General features: G+C 39.7%; 1 long non-coding RNA gene across 1 annotated transcript in view; it reads left to right on the top strand.

Annotated features, from left to right (window-relative positions):
* The window catches only part of LOC109300760, a 749,811-nt gene that overhangs the window by 83,517 nt on the left and 659,937 nt on the right, over nt 1-6,357 (top strand). The window contains exon 2 of the long non-coding RNA XR_002098321.1: nt 4,407-4,497. This is a non-coding gene — a long non-coding RNA (uncharacterized LOC109300760). The remainder of the gene's footprint in view (nt 1-4,406; nt 4,498-6,357) is intronic.

Raw genomic sequence — 6,357 nt, forward strand, 5'->3', positions numbered from 1 at the left:
CCCCACTCTGGCTACTCAGTTCCTGATGTCATGGCAGTGCCATCCCCCAGCAGAGCCGGAGCAGGGGGGCAAGGCTAATGGCACTGACCTCACTCCCTACCCTGGCCCTGCTCCTTGGGGGAAGGAGGGGATCAAGAGGCCTGGACCCGATGCAGTGGTGGAGGGGGGAGGAACGGGGCCTGATGAGAAATGGCAGATGAGGGGCTCCGTCACTGCCTGCTCCCCTCCCTCCCCAATGGCACAGAAACTAGGGCTGTAGCAGGTGGGCAAGGTGCGCGGGGTGGGGGAGCATGGGGCCAGAGGCAGAGCGGTGGCAGCACGGGGTGTTGGGTAGCAGCACTCTGTCCTCGGCCACCTCACCCCCCATCATTCTTGACAGGCAGTTGGCTAGCTGATACATAACTACTCCTTCCCCTATTGGGAAAATGCTAATGTACGTGCTCATGTGTTCTCAGCACATGAAGAGTCAGGACTTAAGATCAACAGTAAGGTCCCACTCCCCTTGCCCACCCTTTAAAATAGTATTTTTGACATTTTAAGGATGGAATCCTTTATTTGTGAATATCCACAATGCAAGCTTTCCCATATAGCTGTTTCAGTAGGCACCCAGTTTCATTAGGTTTTCACACTGGTTTTATGTTAGCATAACTGCATGTACTCCAACATAGTTATCTTTTTCACTGCTGTACATTATAGCAGAATTTGCCTGATTCACCCTGGACTAACACTGCTGCCGATGCTGTTATTGTCCAAGCCCTTTTGTATGGAACATAAAAGGGGCCACAATAATTTTTCCAGCCATGCTAAAGTACTCTCTTCTGTAAACAGGAAAAGGGCTTTTGTCTGTCTTTTCATTAAAAAAACAATTCCTGAAAATTTCTGCCCCATCAATCTAAATCCTTGGGCAGGTTTTCCATTTGAAGTTTCAGTCTCAATCCTGACAGTAATTACTTATCTTCTCTATAAATATAACAGCATGTAAAAACTTTTCTGTTTGTGTAAGCTCCTTTAGATATTTAGATTAAAAAAAACAGTAACTTGCATAGCTGAGCCTGCTATGATGCAATTAATGTGTCATGTACTTCCTAAGATTATTTCCAAGGTTAAGTTTTAATTAAAAAAAAAAAAAGTCCTTAGCCTCTTTCTTTCATTCCAGGGCCCAGGACTGAAATCCTGAATTGATTCATAAAGGCTGCTTGCAGATGTGAAAAAAACCCAAACCGTGCTTTAAATTTGGCGTGGTCCTATGCCGAGCCCAGCACACACCCAGAAGAGGCAGCGTGTTACTTTGACTCATCTCTGCAGCATCTTTATAGATCAAGCACTTTGGGGGGGTGAGTTGGTGCTTTTATCTAATACCTGATTGAATCAGCTATTACATAAAAGTGCCAAAAAGCCCTGCTGTAGCACCCAGTCTATACAGACGCTGCAGAGCCAGGTTGAACTAACGCACTGCTTCTTTCAGTAAAGCGCATTTTTGGTTTGTTTGTTTTATTTTTGTTTCACATCTAAAACCAGTCAAAGAATTTTAATTTCAGAGAGAGCTGAAATCCAGTACTCTGATAACACATGATAGACAAAGCAGCGCCATTTGAATCCAGAACTTGGTCTTGGTCTCCTTCTGGATCTGATCTACCTGTAGTCTAGGAACAGAGTTACAGAAAAACAGGTTTTAGAATGGCTACCATGGTCTGCTTTTACTGACTGAATTTTGGGGAAAAATACATTTTTTGTGTCAAGATCATTAAAAAAATATATTGGCTCTGGAATATAAAAAGTGCTCCTGGGGGAGATGGGTCAGAGGGAAGAGAACTGGGGAAGGTGGCAAAGTTGTGAAATAAAATGCACAACTTTAGGAACAAATTAATTTGATTTGTCTTGTTCTCACTAGATATAAGATATAATTTTGCATTAAGAGCCACATGTTCATCCCTTCACTTTAAGGCACATTCTGGACCTTAAATTCACCTGTCTTGGAATATATGCAGTTTCACTGTCCTTCAGAAAACCTCTTGCTAACTGTAGGTCCAAAGATTTCCTCAAATGTCCTTCAGTGTCATTCAAATGTCCTTCAGTCCAAACATTCGCTCAAATGTTCACCTTCAGTGAAGATCCCACAGTGCAAAGTAGGGAGTTAGTTGCAGGCTTGTGGTACGTACAAGCATTGCATTTAAATTGGTCTAACTAAGGTTAGGTCCATCTAAATGCCCAGTTGTACAAATGTTCACAGGATGTGCCTACAAATGGCACATCCAGTCTAACTTGGTTCACCTCAAGAGGTGAACTAACTATAGATTGGCTTGGGTTAACCTGATCTAGCAAAGGTTAATCTGGTCTAACAAATGCCTGCACATGTTCACAGCACAGCTCTGGGGGCTGGGAGAGCCCAGCCTTTTGAGCCAGTCCTGAAGCTGTGCTGTTTTACCACCCCTGCCAAGCCCCCACCCCATTGTACACTCACCAGTCTCCTTGATCCCATCAGCCTGCCCCCGCCATGATACCTCTGCCTGGACGAATGCTTGTACAAGGCAGAAGGTGAATCAGGTTTGGGCAACTCAGAGCAAGCTGCCTAACCCAAGCTGGCTGGTTTGAAGGCTTATTTATTCACATCCTAGGTGAACAGTATTTACCACTGTTGAGTGAATTAGAGGGGAATATGCTAAAGAAAGACTGAATTTCCTCCCTTCCATGGCCTATATCTTTTTGGGGAGAGGGGAGGGAAAGAGGTGATGCTCTAGAGACAGTTATTTTAATTTGTGTTTCTGAACATTTAATACAAAACCAAGCTTAACTAGAATCAAATCATAGTAATCAGAAAAGTAAGAAATTATTGTTAGGCTATTCAGAAGTAATTGCCAGGACTGGTTCTGCCAGGAAATATTCTCCCAATAATTTAAAGTCTTATAACAGTAAAACCAATCATTAGACTCAATAATTATCTCTGAAATAGTTTCAAAATGAATGAAGCCTGGAATGATTATTTGAAAATAAATCACATCCTGACAAGAAATGTTCAAAAATGTATATTTATGAAGACTAGTTTTACCTTAAATGTGCTGTAGTATCACCTGCTTAGATAACTGTATACTTGGGTAGGAGGTACTTTTACTTTAAACTTCTTATTGAAGAGATATGGTAAACAAAATAACAATTAAAGGCAATTAACTTACAGAAGGAAAAAAAGCTTTAACATTGTGTTGATTCCTTATTCTCAAAATTGCAAACTGCCAAAGCAGAGCAGAGGCTGAGATTTTCCTCCAGATTAGTTGAAAAGCGACTGAAAATTAAAAACTCACGTACCATATCTTAAATCTGAAATGAGGATTGAGATCACAGTGTCATTGTCAAGGTGACTTTCCTCAACCTGAGAACTGCAGAATGCAGGTGTGTAGCTTAATATAGAGTTTCATGTAGTTAAAATAATTACTTTCTAACAAATAATGCAATTATGCTGTAAAGTACTATCTTTATTTCTTTTCTATTTTGATACTTATTCTCCTTTTTATTTCTATGTTTCTTGTTCTGATTTCTTCCCTCATTCCATATAACTTTTTCCTTTCCATAGCATTTTTTTCTTATTTCCTATATAACCTCTCCAGTGCATTATTATGTTGGCATTTTTTATTTCTTTCTAAAGGAAGAATAGCATAAGCATTGGTCACACACACGTGCGTACGTGCGCGCACGCACACACACACACACACACACACACACTATATGGATACACATGAAAACAGAACAGTCATCCTATACAAATTAGTATTCAAAGGCGATTTATATTCCCAAGGCATCCTTTCTTCTTACAACCTTGTTTTCAAGTGAATGCGTAAGCTGAATGTATGAGATCTGTACCTACAATGGTGATGCACCAGTTCAGATTCTGATTAAGCTGTTACTAATACTGCTCGTCTTACAGTAGCTCCAACCAAGAATATGTTTTATTTTTTCAGCATGCATTCACACATGAAAACATTCCTATCTTGAAGAGCTCGTGGTTTATGCAGATGAGAGAGAGGAAAATATCTTTATCCTCATTTTAGAGATGGAAAACTACTGGTAAGGCAGAGAGACTTGGCCAGGTTCACACAAAGTTTGTATCAGTACTAGGAATTTAATACACAGTTCTCCTAAATCTCAGTTTAATGCAGTCACCCCTCTTGCTTTCTAAGTAGTGAGCTTCAGAATCAAAGCTCCCTTGCCAGAAATACAGAATTCAATATAAAAGACTATTGGTATCTATGTCTCATGCTATTACAAACTCTAGGAATGGTGTGTAAAAACAACGGTGGCTGCTTTTCTTAGGTAGCCAAGAAACATGGGCTCATAGGCTAATAAACAGAATGATTGAAGTATAGGAGAGACTAGTCTTCTTTTACTGAGGCCAATATTTTTCTTTCCTTCAACAGAAATTGCAGCGTTTTGAGTATCATAATTTCATGCCGCCTTCTATAACACATGTGGCTTAAGAGCTAAAGAACGGAATTGACTGTATATGCGGTAAGTTAATCCTTTGCTGTTTTAGCTTCTATAGTATTTTTATCACTTAAAAATGAAAAGGTTCAATGCTATGCAAGAAGCGGGTTCTGGACCTGTACTCTGAGAATAAATTTGGTTGTTTGAATAAACAATGTGCCAAGCTTTTAAAGCATGATTCAGTTTAGAGCTCTCTACCTTTCATGATATGAAAGATTTTCATGGGCTGGATTAGCTTTCTTGGGGGACCCTTGACATTGTCTTGTAAGCTTTTGCCTTGGGGAATCTGACGGGTTTTATTCTTGTTGAGTCTGATGACTCTTATTGATTTGATTGTTGTCCTCCAGAAATCTCTTCAGATGTACTCGCTTTCCTTACAGAGGTAGATTAACTGTTTGACCTTTAAGCACTGCATGAAAATCAACTTCTTTCTCTTAAATGCAAAAAATGTCTTTCTGGTTAATGTGTTTAGGAGAAACCTGAAGTTTGTGTTGGGATATTGTTGCTACAGTCCCACTCTTTATTCTGCAGCTTGCCTCATGGCAGATTGTTTCATTACCCAGCAGTATCATTAATCTTTTTTATTAGCACCTTAAAAATAAACAAACAATGATTTTGTTGTGTTTGACACAAGTAGTGCATTTTAATTTTGTAGGCTTATATTATTGACTTAAAAACAACAGCAACAACTCAGATTGAAATACTGACTGACAAATATGAAAACACGATTCAGATGTGTGGGAAATATAATGGCATCTGTTATGCATATTAAATGAAGTGTGCAATTTTTGTATCTTCCACATGGAGCTTACCATTAATTTAGAAAGTTAGTATTAATTAATTTTGAGAAATAATAACTTGTTCATTTTGCAGTTATGACGATAGAGTTACATGTCAAGCGCAATGTACCTCTTTTTCAGAAACAGTAAGAGTTGTTCTGAGTTTCATGATTACCTTAATTTCAAGAACATTATCTGAAAATAGGAGGTCCTTGGAATTCTGCATTCTTAGTTTATGCCTTCTTAACATGCCGTTCCTCCGAACAATATGTGGTCCTTTCTTTATGTTGCAGTCAAAATAATAGTAATGGCTATGATGTTGATGCTGATTTATATATATTGAGGAGCAGTAGTATTTTGCCTTGGTTATATAGTAAAAGTATACCTACACCAATATGTTTTACAAAAATAATAAATTCTTCACCAGCTGTCCCCAACTGCATGTGAGTATAGACCATGGAGAACTGAATATATTGCCACTATATTCTACTTGTGCTGGAAACTTCATCCAAGTGGACCCCTCAGGAAACACCAAGTCCCAGATAGACTTTGTGTTCCTTCCCAAGGGGGGAGGCAGAGAAGGCTTGCTCCACACCCATCTGTTTCTCAGACCACTGCCTCCTAACCATCCAGGCTGACTTTTTTTTTTTTTTTCCAGGAAAATTGTTCATGTTCCAAGTCAAATTAGCCAAATCATTTCCAAATCCATGAGTCATTCAAGAACTGTATGTGGCCCAGCTACCAGCAAGCATCCTTCACCGCATCTGGGGCTTCAGATGCTTCTAAATCCTTTGGCAGGCCTCCTAAGTGCAGGCCCAAGCCCAGAGGCTTAGGGTTGAGATACCCCCAAGTTTCACTTGCCCATATGACTGCAGGAGCAAGCTAGGAAAGAGCCCCCATTTCCATAAAGTCAGCATATAGCCAGGGTCTTCCCACTGTAAGTGAAAGTGGGAGGCTAGCTATGCATTACCTTAGTTAGGGAACTACCCCCTGACAAAAAGTGGTTTCCTCTGCAACTAGGAAAACTACCTTAGTGGTCATGATCTTTCCCCAAGAGGCAAACATGGTTTTTTAGTATTTTTTTTGCAAAAATATTGATTTATAT

Source organism: Gavialis gangeticus, unplaced genomic scaffold, assembly GCF_001723915.1.
Source record: "Gavialis gangeticus isolate Ggan-Ray unplaced genomic scaffold, GavGan_comp1, whole genome shotgun sequence".
Taxonomy (NCBI): Eukaryota; Metazoa; Chordata; order Crocodylia; family Gavialidae; genus Gavialis; species Gavialis gangeticus.